Source organism: Kogia breviceps, chromosome 2, assembly GCF_026419965.1.
Source record: "Kogia breviceps isolate mKogBre1 chromosome 2, mKogBre1 haplotype 1, whole genome shotgun sequence".
In the NCBI taxonomy this organism is placed as follows: Eukaryota; Metazoa; Chordata; class Mammalia; order Artiodactyla; family Physeteridae; genus Kogia; species Kogia breviceps.
Window position 1 is genome coordinate 35,901,335 of NC_081311.1, and position 22,817 is coordinate 35,924,151.

A 22,817-nucleotide genomic window follows, 5' to 3' on the forward strand; every position below is an offset into this window, starting at 1 on the left:
AGCACAATTATATTTAATTTTAATCCACTGGTTTTAATGATTATTGTTTCCAAGAAATTATAGTTAACATAATTTTAATATACAGAAAATTGTATCATCTGCTTCTAGGATCATCTCTGTAATAATAACAAAACAATTAACATTTGAACTGAGCTAAGGCCTATGATTTTTGAGCAAATCAAGTCATCAATTGCCATCAGCATTGGAAGATCCTGAGAAAAACAACTGTTCCTTCACCAGGATGGTAAGTCACTCAATTTTTAGGACAAGTTAAGACCTAAAAGTAAACGTATAGGAGATAATCTAAATTTTTCTAAATATTTAACAAAGGAAAAGTACTAGAATTCTAGCTATACCGAAACTTTGCAAGTACATATATTTATAGGTAAACATATACATAATAAGTAAATGTATAGCCTTCTCTGGAGAAAACATAAAGCATCAAAGTTTATAACATAATTTTCCCATGATCTCTTACTGAAAGGATGTAGAAGACAGAAGGATCCCCTGAAAAAAGAGATACCAACTTTGTATTTGTTCGTGACTTTAAATATCTTTCCTATATCAAGTGACACGTGGTTTTACCGAAAAGGCCTTTTTTTCTTCTTAGGTATGCCCCCTCTGATAGCCACCTCTATCTGCTCTCTAGGAACCAAGCAATCGAAGAGGATTCCCTTCTCCATGGACTATCCATAAAGCAGGTGTATCCATATGTAAAGGCTATGGATACTTCCCAGACTGCTACAAAGTCCACACATGAAGATCTTTACCTGTGAGTCACAGCTAAAGTGTGCAGGGCTTGTAAGAGTGGTTCCCAAACCAATTTGCACACTAGTGTTACTTGGGGAGTTAGATAATATATATGTACACATATGTGTACACACATACATATACGTGCACAGATGTGTGTGCGCACACACATGTATACACACAATACACACATACGTACACATATATGTACACACACATATATGTACACACACATATATCACATCTTGGCCTCACTCTAGACCAACTGTATGAGAATCACCAGGGAGAGGTCCTAGAAGCCCCCAGATGATTCTACAGAGCAACCAGAGTTGAGAACCACTAGCCAGAACCTTGTTCCTCTAAGTGTGGTCTGAGGAACAGCAGCATCCCCTGGAAGCTTACTAGAAATGCAGAATCTCAGGCCTCTCCTGAGAGCAACTGAACTAGAATCTGCAGTGTAATGCCATCCCGAGTGATTTGCGTGCACATTGAAGCATGAGACACACTGACCTAGAAGAGACTTGCACTAAGTGGGCAAGCTCTGAATAAGACTTATTGATGGGGTTTATCAAAGTGTGATAAAGATCACACTTTGGCCCCTCTGCATAAATGTATTAAATGTAAAGTAACCCCTCAGAAACCAGCCAGGACAGCTCTTTATATACTGGACAGAATGCTAGAGGTAAGTCCTCTCACTGTATGGCGCAGGGCATTGGCCCAATGTGAAACAGTTGCAAGCAGATCACTGATGCCTGATTTACAAGAGCAGTTCAATCTAGGGAGGCAGAAATGGGACTGGGAAAAGGTACAAGAGAAACTATGTCTATAATTATTGATATTTTAAAAAATCTAAAGTTAGGGTTTTTTTTTCTTTTAATTAGTTCTTCCCTTAGGTCTCAACTGTTTCTCTCATCCACACAACAAACATTTCTCCTTTAAGGTATACAAAATCTCTGTAGTCAAAGCCTAGTTCAACAAGACCTCTAACCTTGGGAAATTACATAATTCTTATATTCCTTTACCTCTTGCTTGCTAAGAATCTCCTTTTTAAGAATTCCCTCACAGAAAACTAGAGAGCTATGAAAACTGCTGGTGATCCCAGGTGCAAAATGGAAATGCTATTGGAGAACATCTGATAGACCGCAGCTGGGAGCGTTGGGGGCAAAACCTAGGGGAGATAAAAAAAAACTTGAGGGCAACCTAAGGGTGCAACAGATTTTAGCCCCAGGAGGCAACACTAAAGGTAAAGAAATAGCAAAATGTCATAAAGTTCAAATTTACTTGAACTTGAACTCTAAAATTACTCCATCAGAAATTCAAGATAAGGCCATCAATTTATGTAGTTTCTGCAAAAACAAAAGGAAACAAATATCTATCGGCTCTCTGTACAGCCATTCTCATTATTTAGTCATCCAAATGACCTCTCCCATGTCTCTTCTTTCTCTCCTCCTACTCTTCCAACCCCAAATAGACCATACTGGTTCAGAACTGAGAGACAAAGAAGATCAGACCTGAAGCAGAAGCAGTTAGACTGGTTCAGAACTGAGAGACAGAGAAGATCAGACCTGAAGCAGAAGCAGTGAGAGAGGACAGGAAGAATACTGGAAACATTTAAGCAGCAGAAGCAAGGGTATTTAAACTACTTGGCTAGGAGTCAGCCCTAGATATACCTCAGAAGCAGCTGGGGTTCTTCTAAAACTTAAGGATTCCCTGGGGCCCAGCCAAAGCCAAATAAGTCCAATGAATTTCGGGATGGAGGGAGAATTTGAATTTATTTATTAATTTATTATTATTATTATTTTTTGTGTGTGGTACACGGGCCTCTCACTGTTGTGGCCTCTCCCGTTGCGGAGCACAGGCTCCCGAAGCGCAGGCTCAGCGGCCATGGCTCACGGGCCCAGCCGCTCCGCGGCACGTGGGATCTTCCCAGACCTGGACACGAACCCGCGTCCCCTGCATCGGCAGGCGGACTCTCAACCACTGCGCCACCAGGGAAGCCCCTGAATTTTTTTTAAAGCTCCCTCAAATGATTCTGAGACAGGGTGATTCCAGAGGGCTGGAATCAGTTGTGAGGGAGGATTCTAACTTCGAAACAATATTTCTTAACTTTAAATATATATATTTTAAAGCTCTGGATCCATGTAAATCATTCTCTAATTCACTTATTAGAACTGCATTACTTTTTTTTCCTACTAAATTTATTTTTACCAATATAACTCATGCAAATTACTTAAACAAATAGTACTATCAGGCTTAAAATGAAAACACAGCAGTAACCTCTCATGTTCCCACTCACCCCCAAACCCACTTCCCAAAGGCAATCTACTTTAAAAATAGTTAGCTATTTCTCGCTTGATATTTAATTTTATATTCCTAAACAATATGCATATACTAATATTTCTTTACTTTTGACTTTAACTTAGTAATTAATAAAATTAGTGATGTCCTGTTATGCACTAGCTTATCCTCTCCCAGACTCCTAAGATATAGTTATGTCAACATTTTTTCCCAGCCTCTTTTGCAGTCATGTTTGGTCAGGGTTAATAGTCTGTATGTTTCAGTACATTTATACCCACATTTTGATGTTATCCAGTAGCCTCCTGTAAAAAGATGCACAGAGAGTAAACTTTCGAGAACTTTCACACCTTCAAAATGTCTTTACTGTATCTCCCACTTGACAGTTTATGTTTGAAATTCTAGATTAAGAATAATTTTCCTCAGAATTCTGAAAGAATTAATCCATTGTTCTTTAGGTGCCATTACAACTCCCAATCTTATTTTTTTAATTTTTATTTTTTGCAGTACGCGGGCCTCTCACTGTTGTGGCCTCTCCCGTTGCGGACCACAGGCTCCGGACGTGCAAGCTCAGCGGCCATGGCTCACGGGACCAGCCGCTCCGCGGCATGTGGGATCTTCCCAGACCAGGGCACGAACCCGTCTCCCCTGCATCGGCAGGTGGACTCTCAACCACTGTGCCACCAGGGAAGCCCAACCCCCAATCTTTTTCTATGTGATCTGTTTTTTCCTCCACAGAATTTAGCTTATTCCCATTTTCCTTAGTATTCAAAATTTTACAATGATACGTCTTATACACTGATTGTGTGGATCTTTTTTCATTCATTCATGTGGTTATTTTGTGAACTCTTTTAATCTACAATTGTTTGTCTTCCAGTTCTGGGAAAATATCTTGTATTATGTCTGTGGTAATTTCCTCTCCTTTACTTTTCCCTGTAATCTCTTTCTTTTTTTGTAAATTTTTGTTTGATTTATTTATTTTAATTTTATTTTTGTAGTCTCTGCCTGGAACTCTTATTAATATAAAACCTGATCAACTGACCCTCTAATTCTACTTTTTCCCTCTTTTTTCCTATCTTTTTGCTTTTGTTTCTACTTTATCTTCTGTCCTTCTAATGATTTTCTTTTTGCCATCTTATTTTTAGTGTCCAAGACCTATTTCTTATTCTCTAATTATTACTTTTTTACAGCCCAGTTCTTATTTTATTAATTCTAGTAGGATTGATTTTGATTATTTCCATTTTTCTTCTTCTTTTTGCATTTCGGTTTCCTCCATGATTTCTTTCTCATTTGTTCTGGTTCCTGCTTTTTTTCTTGTTGAATGCTTTCTTCAAATGTCTCATATTCACCGACTATTTGTATTTGAGAGTAAGATACTAAAAACTGGTTGCAAGTTCCATGTTCACAGAATAGGGGGAGTTGGGTTGTTGCCGAGGGTTCACTGTAGGAAGAATGGGTAGTAAGTCAGTTTTCTCATTGTGGGACCTCATATATCTGTAAGTCTTTTCTCTAGGGCTGTTCACTTTGCCCAGAAAAGAGTTCCTCAATATGCTGCCTGGGTTGGTGATTACCTGGCTATCCTAGGATTAGGGGTAGGTTAAAAAGAACACACCAGGTCTCACTGTTTGGTATGCATAATTTCATTAAATTCCTCTGTTTTTAGTTCAGCATTTCACCCTTACCCTCTTTTTTTTTTGCCTGCTATCCCTAAATCCAGAACTGTTAATATACTTCAATTTCTCCAGAGAAAAAATGTCCAGGGCTTCCTCTTGCTATGGGATGGGGAAAGTGAACTGAGAGTCTAGTTCCTTTTATGGACTCTTAATCAATTCCTTATTTTCAGACCCATGCCCTATTCCAGAGTCTCTAATTCCAGAGCCCTTCTGGGATTCCGAGGGATAAATTGGCTGTTTCTTCCCAGTAACTATTCCCAACCTCCTTTAATGGCACTTAGGTTTCAACTTTTTCCACTACACTAAGTCAGTTGCCACAGGTCTGTCTGCTTTTCATCCTCCAAAAATGTGTTGGTGTCTCCCATCTCTTGTTTACCATCACTATAGTGGTGCTTCAGGAGGGACAGACAGTAAACACAGGTTCAGTCCACCAAATTTCTGAATCCCAAAACTCAATCTTACAACCACAGAAACTGCCCCCAAAAGACGATCCTTTCCTTATCAATTTTTGAAACACTTACATGTTTTCTGTTTTTATAGATGCATCTGATTAGCTAAGATACTTTCCCAATTCTTTTAATGTTTACCATCATTTTCTGTCTTAATCATAAAAGCATAAAAAACAAAACAGAGAATCTTTTCTGGATACCACAAAATACTTCTGATTTATTGACTCATTAATTAAGCCTTAAAATATGGTAGAATTTAGAACACTAGATTATAATTGAAGAAAATACAGGTTGTTTTCATGCAATAACACTGTTTTCATTGACTCCTTCTTATGACTTCAAATCTAGCCTATGGTGGCCTGAGTTGAAAGGTATTTGCCTTGATAATGTTCAAGCATTTCCAAGAAGACCTTTGACTACTGTACAAAGTCATCATCAACACTGCAGTCTTAGTTATTTTGCTTCTAAAAACAGGCAAAGGAGGGATGATCAGAACAAATAATTAGGCATGAGAAGTTTTCTCACATCCAAAGAATCACAACTTTTTCACTTCCATTCAAATTTGAAGGCTCTAAGCCTGAAGATTTTGATCTTTAAGGCTGAAAACCCATGACTTGTCTGAAACACTAAATTCATAGTTATAAGAAATAACTACAGAGTAAAACACTAATATTACACCTTTGATCTAATTCCACTCAAAGAAGCACATATTCTGGACCTGTCAATATTTATAATTGCCTCCTGCCACTACTCAAAACTTCCCTGAAAAGAAAACCAAGCATCTAACAAAGAAAAAAGACTCTTATGGTAGGTAGGGGTGGGGGATGAAATTGTCCTATTTCTTGAGCTGGGAGATAGTTTCATGGATGTTCACTTTTTAATAATTCATTTAACTATATATTTACATTTCAAAAGTTATATATGTGTTATATTTTACAGTAAAAAAAACCACAGCTTTTTAACAGTTAAAAGAGAAACAGATAAAAAGGCAAATTTTTCATTTGTCATGAAACACAGTGCTTTAATCACATTTGGCCAGAATTGTTATACACACTGACATGGATAAACGGAGAAAAGTTATCATGATTTACCTTCAGTGCCTAAACCAGGGTCCCATCAAATTTCAATAGTCATCTTAGTTATTTTATTTGAAACATTTTATTTTTTAAAAGTTCTTAAACTTCAAAATTTACCTTGTATATCATATGGTGATATTGATACCTTACATTTGCATGACACTATTTATTTGCAAAGAGCTTTCACATCAAATACCTGGGAAACAGAACAGGCATTATGTTCTCCCATGCTGTAGATGAGGAAACTGAGGCACGTAATAGTTAATTAGTAAGGTCACTAACAGTGACAGAATCAGGACAAATTCCAAGTGCTGTGTGTCCAATGAAAGGCTCCTTAAACATTTTATGAGGAGAAAGAACTTTCCACTTTTCTAAAGTTCTGGATTCAGAAACAGGATATCAAAGCTGGTGGTCTCTGCGATGATATCTGTGAGCTTCCTGAGATTCCCCAGAGAGGAATGAGAAAACAACTAGGCATTTCTATGAAATTGATGAACTAAGGACTATGTTCAAACCTTCTGAGTCATTTCACTCACTCCCAGTTAACATAAAAATGCACCTGCTGCCTCAGAAGTCAGTTTAACTCAAACACAAACACAAAAGTTATGAGTCGTCTATAACCTGTTTCAAGGGGAACAAATGCGTCTCTGCCACTCACAGGGTTTCCAAAGGGGGGATATTCCCTATCCTCTCCTGTCTTCTTGCCCTGTACCATACTCTCCCCACAGAGGAGGAGCAATGTATTTGCTTGGTGTGTGACAGCCATGCGTCTGTTTCTCAGTGTACAAATAGATGGAGTTTTTCTATCAAAGATATTTGGCAGGAGAGATTTGGCCTCTTTTCTCTTTCTGTCTGAACAGTGAAAGGCAGAAACCTGGGTATTTCTGCTCTGCAGCCTCAAACTTTCCATCCAGTAGGCTGTTTCAAAGTCTAGCCTAGGGTGTAGAAGGTGCACAAGACCAATGTGGGCTTCACACCAAGCTGTGTCTTCCAGCCTAGGCTGCATCAATAACAAAGTTAATTTTTTGACACCCTGCTGCTTCTTATCTATTTTTTAATTAGTGGGGAAGAAGGGGCGCTTTCCATGTGTCCTCCTCAAAGACGCCATCACCCGCCTTTCGGTCAGAAGTCAGAGCACGTGGATACGACCCCACAGCTCTGCTCAGTGGCTTTCTGTGCCCGCAAACGCTGGTGCTCCACAAGCAGTAGCCAGGCCATGTGGTGAGGAAGCATTCTAAAACTTTGTTCAGTGGATACTTTAATTACTTCTTCTGTCCTGGAGGGCAATAGTGAACTGAAATTCAGGGATTCCGGTTCTTTCCAGAGACAGCTCTGCCACATACATCTGCAGTCTGGGGCAGGTCTCAATTTTCCTAGAAAGCCTTTAAAAGACTTTAGCTTCCTCATCTTTTAAATGAAGGAATAACTTCCCTCTTTTAGGGTACTCTCCAACTCTATGGACTAAAAGCCCAGAAAGGCTTTAATAAATGTATTCCAGAATTTTTACAACAGCTGTTGACACTGATATACATAATATAATCATTTGACATGCTGGCCTCATAGTTCCTGAAGATCAATGAGCTTCTACCTCATGCTGATGTCATTTCACCATTCCCAGGTTCGGCCAGACTTTGAATTCACATCATTGCTCATTACTGATCCCTCCATCATGATAAGCTACTCAAGAAGTCCCTTGGGCCCTTGGCCAGCAGCCCCCGGACTCCCCCCCCCCCCACTCCCATTTCTCCCTTTCCTTCCTTCTCGCCCAACCAGCCACTACACAGTCTAATCTCGCATCTCCTGCTCGTTCTCCCAGCCCATCAACACTAGTTTCACTTGCCTTCCTACTCAACCCGGGACCCATATGGAGTTGGCAGTTTCAATGATACTCACACCACCTCCACTTCCAATTTTCTCAGTATTGCTGGAGAAAATCATAAATATAGGCGTGACTTGTTCTATCACAAGGCTAAGGCATCTTTGCGACCTGTCAGGCCCTCATCACCTTTGGCTCTCGTCACGCTCATACCCACCGCCACTCCAAACCTTTCCCCCTCTCCTCCACCTCCCAGCTTTGCCTCTCACTCTCAACGTGCTCTCAGCAAAGAGAACTGGCTCCTCTGTTTTTCTTCCCTTTTTAAAAAGGGGAACCAACCCATTTAAAATGCAGTCACACTCCCTCCTAGATTCCAACTTTCCTCTCTAAATCTGTTTCTTTTTGCCTTCATTTAATCTTCCCTCCATGTCACATCTGTTTTTCCATGAATAACTATCTTTGTCATGATCAAATGATTTAGTATTCGAAACGGGACTTTGTTTTAGAATAAAAACAGGCATTGTTTGTTATCCTATAACTGAACTGGGGTAACAGGTGTGAACAGAGACTGTCCGGGGCAATCGGATGTGTGGTCACCTTACCCAGCTCCCATCCCCGCTACTTGAGAAGCGCTAACCTGTGCGCTAACCACCCGCCCACTCCCTCTCCTGATCCTCAATCTCTTCCTCTCCACGGACAACACTCAACCCACAACCCTCTAGGGCCTTTCTCACAGTTTTGTTTTAAGACTGGCTCACTGGCCCTCTCATCACCTCAAGTTATAGTCCTCTCCAATTTTCACAGGCCAATCCTCATTTATGCTTACTCTCTCCGCTTCCTTCCTGCTCAGGCACCTCTCAGGTACCTGGCTGACTTCCATCTCCACTGCCCAACTACCCCTGATCCTCAAAGGCTACTGACAATGGTCTCATTGACAAATCTAATGACCTTTTCTCAGTCTTCAATCTCAGTGCCTCCACGCTATTTGTCCCATCTAAATTCTCTGTCCTCACCTTTCTTTACCCTACCTTTTCCTTGTTCTCTTCCAGCTTCTTTCCTCTCGGCATCCTGTCAGCCTCTTTCTGTCTCCGTCCAAGCCCACACACATGGTTTTTCCGACTCTGCCCTGGTCTTTTACTCTTCTTACCCATACTTTGAACCCTTCTCACAGCTTCACCATCCCCCCTCACAAGGATGCCCTCAAATCCATCTCTGTTTTTAATGGCTGCCATCCATTTGGATAGCTTCATAGGCACAAAGAAATTAACACATCCAAATCCAAACTTCCATTAATTAGACAAATATTTACTGATTGCATACTACTTACAGGTACTTTACTAGGGGCCTTTCCAACTATTTCAATTTCTGCCATCACCATCCAAAGTCACTCAGCTTCAGTCTCTGACTTCTCCCTCAATTCCCTCATCCAGTTAGCCAACAAGTCCTGCTGCATTTACTATTTCTACAGGGTCTCACCCACCCAACTACCCCCACTCTAATTTAGGTTCTCACTGCTTCTCTCCCAGGAACTATTTTAATAGCTTTCAAAGTGGGATTATCCATGACTCCCCCAATACAGATTAATCTTCTTAAAGCATAGCTTTAATTCCCCCACTCAAACTACCTTTGATAGTTATCTACTGCCTACTAAACAGGCTCCTTAGCCCAGTGTTCAAAATGCCCACAATATGGTCCTAACTCTGCCAGGCAGCCTGCTGTCCCACTATCCTGCCTCAAGCCTCCTCACCCTGCAGCTTAACCACATTCCTCTCCGTTCCTGGATATGCTCATATACTCTTTCCTTCAAGTCTTAGCACAGGCTGAGCCCTACATCTCTGCCAGTTGAAGTTCTACCAGTTCTTTAAAGCTCAAGATTCCTTAACTAAATCTTCCCCAATTTTTCTGCCTAGAAATAGTGTGTTCGTTCCTTGAAATCACAAAGCATTTTCTTGGGACTTCCTTGGTGGTCGGTCCAGTGATTAAGACTCTGTGCTCCCAATGCAGGGGGCACGCTTCGATCCCTGGTGGGGGAACTAAGATCCCGCATGTCGCCCGGCGCAGCCAAAAACAAAAAACGAAAAGCAAAAAAAAAAAACCAAAGCATTTTCTTTATGCCTCTATAACAGTGCCTCCATATGATAAAACCTTTGGTCACCTGTCTTAGGCTCCCTACATGCCTCCTAAGCCTCTCAAAGAAAGGGTACCTATGTCTGATTAACCCATATACTCCTTATACTTCCTTATATATAGTAAGCTGAATGAGAGGTTGATATATTCAAGTTAACTCTGTATTCACCATATAGCATATAAAATAATGAAGATGTACTTAATATCACCAAAGCTAATTAAGCCAAATTCTTAGGAAGGCCTAGAAATTAACAATTTTTGCAGTTGTTCTTGTTAGATCAAGGATATATGAATCATTTCAACTAAAATTGTAGAACTGTGCATTCTTTATCAGTTCCTTAAACTATACAGTTAGATAAGATCTTAGAGATCATTTAATTCCCCACCTTCCATGCCAATCACCAATTCTCCAGCTGATAAAACTGAAGCTTTAAGAAATTAAGCTGCTCCCCTGGTCACTTAAATCAGAAATCATAATATAACTGTTACCATTTATTAACGGCCTAGTGTACACGAGGCACTTTCCACACCTTACCCCAGTGTCACAACAATCCTTCAAGGCAGGTGGTACTACCCCCATTCAGAGACAAGAGAATGCTCAAAAAAGTTAAGTAACTTGCTACAGAGAGCGCTGCTTGTTAGGGGCAGAGCTGAGCTTAGGTCCCTATTCTATCTGGCTGTACAGTCTAGGCTTTTCTAATTGGACACCATGGCAAACGCAAGACCTACCAGGTGTCCTGAAACAGCCTCCAATTGTTTCTTCAGTGAATAATTATGCCACCTAAGCAAGTACACACACTTACAAGTTGTAAGCCATTTTATCTGAAATTCTGGAGGCGTGAAAATTACACAGCAACCTCATTACTATAAAAGTTCTAAGGTTAATTACTGCCAACATTCTGACTTTCTTATCAAAAAAATCTTCATTCTGGAAAAGAGATATGTTTTTCTGGTTTCTCAATTCTTAAATATATTTTCAACTTGAAATACATTTGTCCAACTACACCCAACAACTATGTGTTGAGCCCCTAGATGTCCAAGGCACATCGGAGGCTACAAAATTGAATACGACCTCATTTCACTCCCTGAGGGTTCACCAGCAAGAGGCAGACAGTCGACTAACCATAGGGACCACTAGTCCCCCAACTATAGGAGCTCTGGCTGATTTGACGACTTCCAACAAGAAGTCAGGACCCTTGGTTCTAATCCCAGACCTGCACACAGGGCAAGTCTTCTCACTGTGCCTTAGTTACCTCAGTAAAGGGACTGATAAAAAGGAATGAACTATGCCAACCAATTTCAAGGTCCCTTTTAGCTTTCAAACTGTATTACGTCTGAGCTCACTCTTGAGATTACACTTCTGAAAGTGCTCACAGCTACTGCTATGCAAAGGGAACTCCTGGAAGCCCACTCTTCTTTGGCAGTGACTTTGGAGGCACTGAGTTCTGAATATATTCCTACAAGTATAAAGCCAACTAATATGCCTCCAAAGTTTGTTATTTATAATAAAAAAGTTTACTAAAATTTATCCTCAAAGGAGGTAGTATGAAGCACCACATTCTAATCCTTCTTCCATTATATTACTGACATAGTTTTAACTTAATTCTTTACAATTCATTTCAGATGTTAAAATGAAAATAAAATTTAAAATAACTCTTTCTATCTACTATTCTATGGAGTTAAGCCATTGACACTAACAACAGAGTTAAGGCCACTGCAGAGATGTATATCTTGTATTTGTTTAGTTAAATTAATATTTCATAGTAAATGCTACTACCTACTATGGACCTTCCCAAACTGCAGCTCAATTTGAGGTTGGTGTGCAGGCAATGGAGAGGGAGGAATACAGAAATATCAGTATTTCAAATACAAGTGGAAACATATAACACTGTGGGAATTTGACTTTGCCGATTCCCTTTCAAAATCCTGTACCTTTTTTTCAACTAGCACAGATAATATTTTTAATCATCCATTAATTTATGCAGCCAACACCCTTTCTCTCGACAAGGCTCCACATGCCTTGTACTCAGCATCTTAGGATATGATGCTCAAACCCATCTTGTGCTGTAAGTTAACAGCATAGAGGAGGAAATGAATCAACCAAAAGAAAACTGGAAGAAAAGATATTAGAACTGTACCATCTTAGTGCCTTGCCCACACAAGGCAGTAAATTTCAACTGTCAAAGATAGTCCCACCAAGAAATAGGAAAAAGGAATTTATTCATTCACTAGTCAACAAATCCTGACTGCCTAATATGCCAGGCACTGTTCTAGGTGTTAGAGTTATAGCAATGAACAAATCAGGCAAAAATTCCTGCCAGAGTAGAGCTTACCTTCCAGTGCAGAGGGACAGGACTTAAAGAACACCCAGGAAAACCCTTTCAGATAGCGATTAACTGCTATGAAGAAAATAAAATAGGACTGGGGGTGGTCCCTGGGGTGAGGGGTGAGAGGTTACTTAAGGTGATCAAGAGGGCCTTGCTGAGTAGATGCCATTTGAGGTGAGTCCTAAATGATGAGAAAACTTTATTCTTAATCCTACAAGCGTGGGGTATGGTGGGAACGAGTTAAGTTGAGTCTTCAAGGGTGGTCACAGTGGTCAAAAGTTCTTAATTTCTGGCAAACTAGGTTCCTTTTAGGATTTGGCTTATTAAAACAAAACAAAAACAAAACCCCAAACCTAAACCTTTAAGTAGAACTCCTCTACTTAGGAGCCACTGATTTTTCTTTTAAGATCCACTAACTTTTAAACTTTTTGCTAATTACTTTATTGGTACTTAAGTAGAGGCAATTACTGGAAGGATTCCTTCAGAGCCATCCAGATTCTGAATGAGAGGATCCAACCCTGCAGCGAATCAGCGCTCCTCCACCGACTCATCAACACAGCCAGGTGGAATCTTGTAACTCTTCTAAGAACGGGAAACAAGCCTCGGGAAATGTGGAGACTCTGACACCCCCAAAGTTCCCCCAAATTGCGGGAGGAGGGGGAAAAATAAGCCGCCGCCCTTTTGCATTCCCACTCCCGCGGCCCTCGAAGGCGTTACCTCCAAGGAAGGGTCGCCGTCCCTGGGTCAGAGGCACACGGCAAGTACGCGCGGGGTGGACCCCGCAGGAATCATCGGCGCCCGGTCTGCGGGGCGATGATTCATTCACCGCCCCGGAGCCCACGGCCACACGTTCCGGGAGCACCAAGACGGCCGCACACGCAGCTTCTTTAATATTAAACAAATGTTTCAAAGTACAAACGCCCGGAGCCAGAAACGAGTCGACCCAGGCAAGGCGGCGGAGAAGAAACGGCACATTTCGGCCGCTGCCCGAGTGTTCCAGGGGCCGGGAGGGGAGCGGCGGGCACGTCGGTCCACCGGGCCGCCGCCCCGCACCTCCCCGTCCCCGGCAGGCGCGCGGGCAACACCCGCAGGGGGAGCGGAGGGCGCACAGGTGGGTCCCCGCCCGCCCTGCCTCCCGCCCCTCCCCGCCCCTCGCGGAAGGCCAACGCGCCGCCCGCTCGCCCCTTTCCTCTCCGTGACATCTTATATAATAACCCGAGCTAATCAAAACGGAAGCGACGCGCGCTGCCGGGGCCCGACTCCCGGCCTCCACTGGATGCTCGCGCCCCGAGCCCACAGCCCCCCAACTAGGCGCCGGGGCGCGCCGCTCCGGGCGGGGGGAAGGGCCCGAGCGCCGCCTCGGCTCGTCCGTCCTCAGAGAAGGCGCTGCCGCTGCCGGTCCCCGTCAGGAAGCCGCGAGCGTCACAAACTGCGTCAGCTTCTCCAAACACGTTTCACGGGCTCCCTCCAGCCGGGGAGCCAGCCGCTCCGGCGGCCGGGCCGCGGCCGGGGCTGGCAGGAGCCCCTCCGGGGAGGAGAAAGTTCCTCGGGGCCCTCCCCTCGCCCGCCGCGCTTCCAGCCCCTCTCGGCGCGACGCCCGCCCCGCCGCGCAGCCCGCCGGCCCGCCCCGATGGCAGGTTAGGCAACTTGTGACCCCCCAGGCGCCTGGCGGCCCCCTCCCGCTCACTGGGCTCTCCTGCTGCCGGGGGCCTCCTCCCGGCCCGGCGGAATACGGCGACGCCAGAAACTTCCCCCGGCCACGCCGGGCGGGGGAACCGCCCGGGTCCCAGCGCATCGCCCTTACCTTGCTCTCGGGAGGCCACGAGCCGGGCGGGCCGCGCGGGGCGCGTGGTGCGCGAGCGCGCGCGCGTGGGGCGGTAGGTGAGGGCGCCCGCGCCGGCGGGGGCGGGGCGGGGCCGCGGGCGGGGCGGTGGGGGGGCGGCTCGGCGGGCGGGCGCGAGGCGAGCAGAGCCGGCGGCGGCGGCGGCGGGCGCTGGGCGAGCGCGCCGTGGGGGCGGAGGAGTTGCCGTGGGTTTGTTTACGCATTGCTGCCCGGCTCGGGGCACAGCCCGCACTCCCTGATTGGACACAAACTGGGGCACAGCCTCTCGCCGCCGCCCGCCAGGCCTCCTCGAGCAGCCGCCGCGCAGCTCCCGGAGCGCCCTGCCCGGCACGGCCCGCGGCGGCGTCCGGGCCTGGAGGGGATGAGCCGCGGTGGCGGCCGGGCGCGGAGCCCGCATGTTGGGCCGGGGCTCGAAAGCGCCCACCTGTAGGGGACCGACCTTGGCAAGGAGAAATTCGAAACTTCGGATGCTGGAGTCCTCGTATCTTCCAACCTAGAAGGAACCCTCCCACCCCTCCCCCTCCTCCCCACCCCTCCCCCTCCCCACCCCCCCCGCCACCACACACACACACACACACACACACACACACACACACACACACACACGGAGGACGCTTGCACTTGGTGGAGAGAAAAGCCGCTCAGCTGAGGTTAACATGCCCCCTTGGTGATGGTCAAGCTGAGGCTTCCCATGTAGAGCTATCTCTGGGACCTCGCAGTTCCTTCGCCTGTCTCCAGCTTCTCTGCGTGTAAATCCGTCCTCCGCGCAGAATTCAAAGTTGCCATCCCAGAATTGACCTTGCCACATGATGCTCAATGTCCTCCGATGACTCCTGTAGCCTCAAACCCCAACTCCTTAGTCTCAGTCTTCCATAGCTGGGCCTCCACCTTTCAGCCTCTTTTCCAGTGCTCAACCCTCACCCCCCAAACCCTTGTCTACAGACAACACCTCAGATGACCCTGTTCTTTCACAATTGATTTTGATCCTGCTCTGTTCTCTGCCAGAAGACCCGTAGCCCCCTCTACCTGTCAAACTTTAATAGACTCAACTTGTCCACCATTTCTGTGCAACCTCCCCGAACCCTGTGCAGAATCCTCCCTTGTGGCTGCCATCAGCCTGGCCTGAGGGTCAGTCGTGTGCCCACTCTGTGTCCCCACTAGGCTGTGAATTCCTAAGAACAGGAACCTGGTTTTAACAGGGCTCTGGGGATGGGAGAGATGAACGCCCGAAGAATAAAATTGAGTGTCTGCAGCTCTGCTGGAACTGCAAAACCTCACGAGAGTATCAAAAGGGACTCTTGATAGACCATCCACAAACCTTATCTTGCAGAACGCAAACACTTCCAAAAACTGAGAATGTCCTCCCAATATGTCTCTGTGTCTCCGCCTCACCACACCTAGCTATGTGTCCTCTATACTCATCATGGTCACTTAATAACCCTTGGAGGAATAAAACTGAGATGTTCTTTATACTGAGGCTCAAGGTGTTCAAAGTGAGTACAGTAAATCATGAAGGAATGGACACGAATGGCCACAAACCCAGTCATTTTACAGATAATTCCCTGGCTAGAGTTCAACTCTGGCAGCCGCTGTGGATTCATCACTCTCTAATCAAACACTGGAGAAGTGGCCCCTGACCCTTCGTAACTCTTGGGATGGCTGGATTTCTTTCTCTCACCAAATGCATGGCTTTCCCTGAGAAAGCTGTCTTTGAACTCCAAGGGTGAATACAAGTGAAAGTAAAGTTTTCTTTTCCAGGTACTTCAATAGTGATAATTTAATGCAGTGCATTTGTTACAAAGCTGTTGAAAGAACTAGAATTACAACCAGGAGAAGGTGAGGCAACCCTGAGATTAGCAACTGCTGGGTACATCTCCTCCCCTAGGGCTGGAGGGACAAAGGGAGGAGGCTGCCAGAACCATGAAGGCTTGTCCAGTGGGAGCTGGAGCCATGAAGGAGGTGCAACTACTCCTGCAGATGCCTCCGAAAGCAGAAAGAGTAGAAGGAATCCCCTGGCTCCTTCCTTCCTCTCACCTTCCAGGACCACCCAGTGGTAGAAAGCAGCAGAGGGCAGGGGTCAGAACCCCTCCAATAACAGATGAGAACAGAGAAACGAGAAGGAATCTGAGAGCTCTCTGGACTTGGGTGCTTCACTTGCTTACCTCCAGGACTCTTCCTCTGGGGGTTGGGTTTTGCCAGGGCAGCACAAACGTTTTCTTTCCAAGCCCCAGAACTCCCTTCCTCTTTCTTTCTCTTTGCCCTTTTGCTTCCACTTCTCCTTCCATCCTCTTCTCTCCCATGACTCCTGTATGTTTACTTTTTCTCTCTTACTTCTCTGTCTCTGGCTCTCATTTTTCTCCTTGTGTTCCCATGTACCTCCTCCTGACCTCTTTTTTCCCCACTGGGTCCCATCCCACCTCTGCTTGCCCTACTCCTTCCTGGGCAGGAGGGCAGCCCTTCTTCAGCATGAAGGAGATGAGCGAGTTCCTATGTAGGTAACGGAATTCGGAACTATCACATTGTTGCCTCTCTAGACACTATTTCACCTATGTTATCTCATTTTAATCCTCACCTCACACCTACTAGGTAGGCATCATTGAATAGAACTTTAGTAGCTTCACGATTGTGCATCTCAGGAAAGGGTTTGCTGGTGTGGGTCACCAACAACACTGCTGATGGTCCTCTTAACCTTCCTCATCTCCAAGTGTTTCCCTCCACCCTTTCTTCTCCTTATCCTACATCTTTTCCTTTCATTAACACAGATATTTTTCCTAGATCCCAACCCCCAACAGTCTAATACATCTACAGTCTAAATCTCCAAAGATTGAGAATGGCTACTTGAAAGAGGTGGCATCTCAGCTGGTTTTTGAAGGCTGGATAGAATTTCAATACATGGAGATTGAGGAAGTTGGTGGAGCAGTGAATGATATGGTCCAACTCTAATGAAACACAAGAGATGGCTATAGGAAGTAAGACCAGATTTCAGAAATTTGTCTTTGGAGCTCAGTTCTCTAAGACAAACCACTCAGAAACAGAGATTAACCCTAAGTATATTAAGTAGAGGTATAATTCATATAATTAGACTCATAACATTTTAAAGCCAGAAAGAAATCTAGACATTGTCTGACCCAACATGTCCATTTTTAAGGGAACTGAGACCTCAAAGACTTAGGTAACTAGAGTATCATGGTAGTTAACCATGGGCATTAGAGTTTGACTACCTGTATTCAAATCCCTGCTTTGACAATTGTTAGGTAATATGATCTTCAAGTTATCTTTGTTTAAGTTTCCTCATGTATAAAACAGGAAACATGATAGAACCTACCTCAGTGGGTTGTTGTAAGAATTAAATGTTTTTACAAGTAAAACACATAGCACAGTACCTGTCATATAGTCTGTCTTCAGTAAATATAGGTGAGTATTGTAACGTTTTCCTATAGTTATTCAGCTAGCAAATACCAGAGCCAGAACTGGTCCCCCAAATCTTTTAAGTCGTAGTTGCATATCCTCTCCATTACTAGAAGTTATGTCTCAGGGTGCTTGTTGGATGCCATCTGTGGGACTGTGGTGCTCCTCTGGTCTGCTGTTTAAAAAAGTGCTCAGTTATCCTTCTAGCTCCCATTCCTCTACATTTCCACCAGCCTCAGCAATCCCACTGTGTGGTCAATCCTGCATATGTGAAGTTCCACAAGAGGAGAGGAACATGAAAAATAGCAATGGACGTGTGTTTCATAGTCGACAATATAGCTGACAAGTTCTGATATAGTCAAATTTTACTAATTTAAATTTCAAAGGACCAAAAATATCATTGAATTAAAGGAGTTGTAATGATCTGTCATTCTGCAGCCAATGGAGTAACAAACCTGACAGTTTAAATTTTGATGTTTCCTTAGGGGAACTCACTGAGATCAAGAAAAAGCCTTCCTTGAATCAAGTATCCAATCCTTCAATGAAATTGTGATGTTAGAGAATCTTCTTTGTCCCTCCACCTTTCCTTTCTGAGTCTCTGGTCCTGCTTTTCAAAACTCGCCCCAGCTCCGTGACCTTCATGCAGCCCACCCTCTGGACTGTAAGCATCTTGAGGCAATGAACCACAGTCTACTAACCTTTTCACCTCTGGAAAGTAGCTCGGGACCTGGGCACAACAGGAGCCCACACATCGTTGAACTGACTGATGTGAGCAATGCCACACATATCAAAAGGATCCCTGTGACAAAGTGAGAGACTGGCATGGACATATATACATTACCAAACGTAAAATAGATAGCTAGTGGGAAGCAGCCGCATAGCACAGGGAGATCAGCTAGGTGCTTTGTGACCACCTAGAGGGGTGGGATTGAGAGGGAGGGAGACATAAGAGGGAAGAGATATGGGAACATATGTATACGTATAACTGATTCACCTTGTTGTAAAGCAGAAACTAACACATGATTGTAAAGCACTTATACTCCAATAAAGATGTTAAAAAAAAAAAAAAAGGATCCCTTCCACCTCTTCCTCCAAAGCTTTGTCTCCTCGATCGGTTGTCCTTAGCTAGTTGTCAGCCTGCTTCACTAATTCACCAGAAAGCATGACAACAGCTGAATGTGAAATAAATGTGCATTTTACAAGACAAACCACATTCAAAGGGATTTATTTTAATGGTGGAAATCCAGGCAACATTTTAAGAGGATCAGAACGATATTTTTGGGGCAGCTGGGCTTTCATAGCACCTTCACATCACACCACACAAACTGAAGTTTATCTCTCTGACAAAGTCTACTTGATTTTGATTCTTATACATTTTAGTTTAGATTTCTTGGGTTAATTTGGAGACAGCCTCCATTCTAGATATGACTGTATTAATTACCCCACTTAGGTAATTTCTTAAAAGGCACAGTTTTCTTTAATCTTAAAAATGTCAATCATTGGGCTTCCCTGGTGGCGCAGTGGTTGAGAATCCGCCTGCCGATGCAGGGGTCACGGGTTCGTGCCCTGGTCCGGGAAGATCCCACATGCCGCGGAGCAACTAAGCCCGTGAGCCTTGGCCGCTGAGCCTGCGCGTCCGGAGCCTGTGCTCCGCAACGGGAGAGGCCACAGCAGTGAGAGGCCCGCATACAGCAAAAAAAAAAAAAAAAAAAATGTCAACCATTGTCCCATTTTCCTCTTTTACATCAAAGCCAGACTAATGACCCAATACCTTGAGCACTCACTGACTCTTTAAGCCCCGATATCTTGCTTCCACTTCCTCTATTTCATTTACATGCATCCTCTAGGAAGCTGGAAGGAATCCAAAGGATTAATTCTAGATCAACTCCTCATTTTGTAGGAGAGGAAACTAAGGCACAGAGATGTCAGTGGCAGAATCTCAAATTCCCAGCCATCACGCCATGCTCTGTCCATCTAAAAGCAAACTCCCCATTGCCAACTGTCCTCCTGACTTCCCTGTTTCTACCTGTTACCACCATCCTTTGGGCCCTTTAAGATTAAAATGGGTGGTCTTTGACTCTTCCTTCTCTTCAGGCCTCCCCCTTCCACGTCAGGATATCTCTGACTTGTTTTTCTAGTCTGAACTGGCCCATGATTCAGGGCATTTTCTCTTTACGATTGTGTCGCTACAATAGGTTGCTAATGGTTTCATTGTCTCTCACCAATCTCTTCCTCTTATACAGAGTGAACCTAGCAGAACCATCTTAATATAACTTAAATTTTTTAATAGGTATAATAAAGTGGTGACATTTTACCATATAAAGTCAAATCCAACATGCATTTATACTATTAATGAAATACAAGTTTATTATTGTCAAGCTTTTCCAATTCTGAAACATATACCAGTAACTAGCTGTGTGACTTGAGGCAAGTTATTTAACTTCTGTGAACTACCATGTCATCAGTCTGTTAATTGGTGATATTATTAGTATATGTGCCTAACTCATAGGGTTGTTTGAGAATTAGGTAAAATAATAAATGTAAAGTAATTAATAATAATCATTGTAATAGGTAATATTTGTTGAGGTCTTACTAGGGTCAGGCATTATTCCAAGCTCTTTAAATGAATTATATCTCACTGACCCTTTAACATAGATTCCATTATTATTCCTAGATGAGAAAACTAAGGTCCAAAGGAGTTCAGAAACTTTCCTAAGATCAACAAGCCAAGAAGAGGCTGAACCAGGATTCAAAATTGGGCAGTCAAACCTGGGCAAACCTGTAAGCCACAGACTGGTACATAAAAAGCACTTGGTAAATGATAGTTATTTTATTGTTGTTATTTGTTATGAGTATTATCACTTTAAAGAGAGGAGAAACCCTTTTCTCTGCCTTCCTCCCAGATTTCTTTCAGAAGCTGAGCCTTAGCATCACTTTGGGAAGAGGTGGATAATTCATGATAATCCAGTTGGCTTGGTACCACTTGTTTCTGCTTCCCAAAGAGAGGTTGGAAGGATTATCAGGGATTCTTGCACTATGAGGGCCCTATAATCACCCTGGTCCTCCCTGTCCCCATAATATTCTTGATAAAATGGGAATCTCTAGTCCAGGAATAGTTCATAGTGACAGGTCAAAGATTTGTTCTCTGGTTGTGCTTAGAGTTCCTTTAGGGCTTTCTCGTGGATGGGACCAGAACATTCTCTCTGTCTAGCTCTCTTTGTTTTTCTGCCTCAGAAGACAATTTAGGAAAGAGAATCTCCCCAGGGGTTTTCCAGCAAATAATTCTTTTGGTCTCTATTGTAGTATTCCATTTCCTTCCCTTAGGGCACCTTTTGCAGTGTGATCATCAAATGGTCTGATTTAAGTCTTCTTCCTTTTCATGATGCTAAAAGCAAAACAAACCCCTCATTACTGGTTTTGATGTTCCTTTCCAGGTGCTCCATCAATTCTTGTTTGGCCCAGTCTAATTCTGAATTTACTTGACACACCATGCCTTCCTTGCTCCCTTGCCTTCCTCAAGTGTCATTGCCCCCTGGCATCAGGTTGTTTATATTTGAACATCTGGTCTTTTTGCTTCATAGCATTTGACCTTGGCCTTCCAAAGATGAGATTTTCATACATCCTGGAATCATACAATTTTAAAGCCAGAGGGACTTTTGTAGATAACAGAGGCCATCTGATTCCTTTTATATGAAGAATCAGGACCCAAGGAAGCCAAGGTTCGATGCAGAGCTACACAACCTATGATGGGGAAGCTAGAACCAGACCCAATACTTCTGCTTCATTCGTTTCTTGTGAGTTAGATTATGATACCTGGAAATAATAATATGAGGAATTTACAAGTGTCTTCTCCCAAAATGTTTAAGTGTTCATATCAGTGGTTTTCCTAATACATTTCCGGGAGGCTCAGAAGAATAGGAATTCCATGATTGAAAAAATGAAGCCATAAGAAGACATGAGTTTCAGAGCTGGGACCATGTCCCTTAATGATCATCTTTCTTTTCTAGTGGTACTTTGTACAGTGCACACAGCAAATTCTCAAAAATGATGACAATGGTTAAGGATGACCAGGTCTCATATTTGTCTGCTTTCAATTCTCTTCTACCATTTTGTTCTCTATAGTCCTGGCTGTTTCTGGGTCTCAAGCCTTTCGGAAGCCTGGCTCATTCAGTTTATGAGGGTGATGAGTGGGTATTCAGTAGCTGTCTTCCAATAGTGACGATGATGTTGATAACTTCAAATGGTTAGAGATCTACCCGCAATCACACATACGTATTTTGAAACTCTTCTAAACCTGAGGAAGTGTGTTCTCAAAATAATACCAGCTATTGCATTCTCTAGTCAGGTAGTTTGGAAAATACTGGATGAAACAGAATTAAACTGTTGGGTTGATTTCTTTCTACTGGAATTCACAGGATCTTTAAAACATTCTATGAATGCTAAATTCTTAAATGAGGGTGATAAAATATGTAGAATTTACCAAACATATTTGACCATCAAATCATTTATTCCTTGAACATCTTTCTCATAGGAGTGGTGTAACATGGAACAAATTTTGGGAAATGTTAAATATCCTTTGGGTTTAAATTAGAGTATATAGTACTCCATTTGCCCTAAAACTATCTGTTTCAAATGATCAGAGACCTTTCCCTAGGGTTTGTTTTCTTAGATATAATGACTTAGCCTGTACCACTGCTTCACATATCATTTCAGGACCTAGATGCTGTTGTTTTTCAGCCTGAATTTTTCCAGACAGAGAATCATAGCTTATTTAACTCTGATCTTGTATGTGAGCCACTCAATTCCCATGATAATTTCAACTGTCCTGTTCTAATCTACAGTTTGCAAGGTGCAGGGTCAAAAAGTTAATGATAACTATGGTAATGACAACTAGCATTTTTGAATATGTATGATGGACCAGTTATTTAACAGCTTTACATGTAATAGCCTACTTAATTGTCACCAGAATTCTATGAGGTAGATATTTCTATTCCCATCTTACATTTGAGGAAACTGAAGTGAGCTTATGTAACTTAAGTAACTTTGCCCAAGA

General features: G+C 43.4%; 1 protein-coding gene across 7 annotated transcripts in view; it reads right to left on the reverse strand.

Annotated features, from left to right (window-relative positions):
- PCGF5 (polycomb group ring finger 5) overlaps positions 1-14,418 on the reverse strand; it is a 115,970-nt gene extending 101,552 nt beyond the window's left edge. For 2 of the 7 annotated variants that reach the window (XM_067025059.1, XM_067025060.1), the window contains exon 1: positions 14,318-14,411. The gene's annotated coding sequence lies outside the window, so the exon portion shown is untranslated. Of the gene's footprint in view, positions 1-14,200 lie in introns of all 7 variants that reach the window. The other 5 variants (XM_059055482.2, XM_067025058.1, XM_067025056.1 and 2 more) reach the window with 5 other exon arrangements.
- Between the last annotated feature and the right edge of the window lie 8,399 nt (positions 14,419-22,817).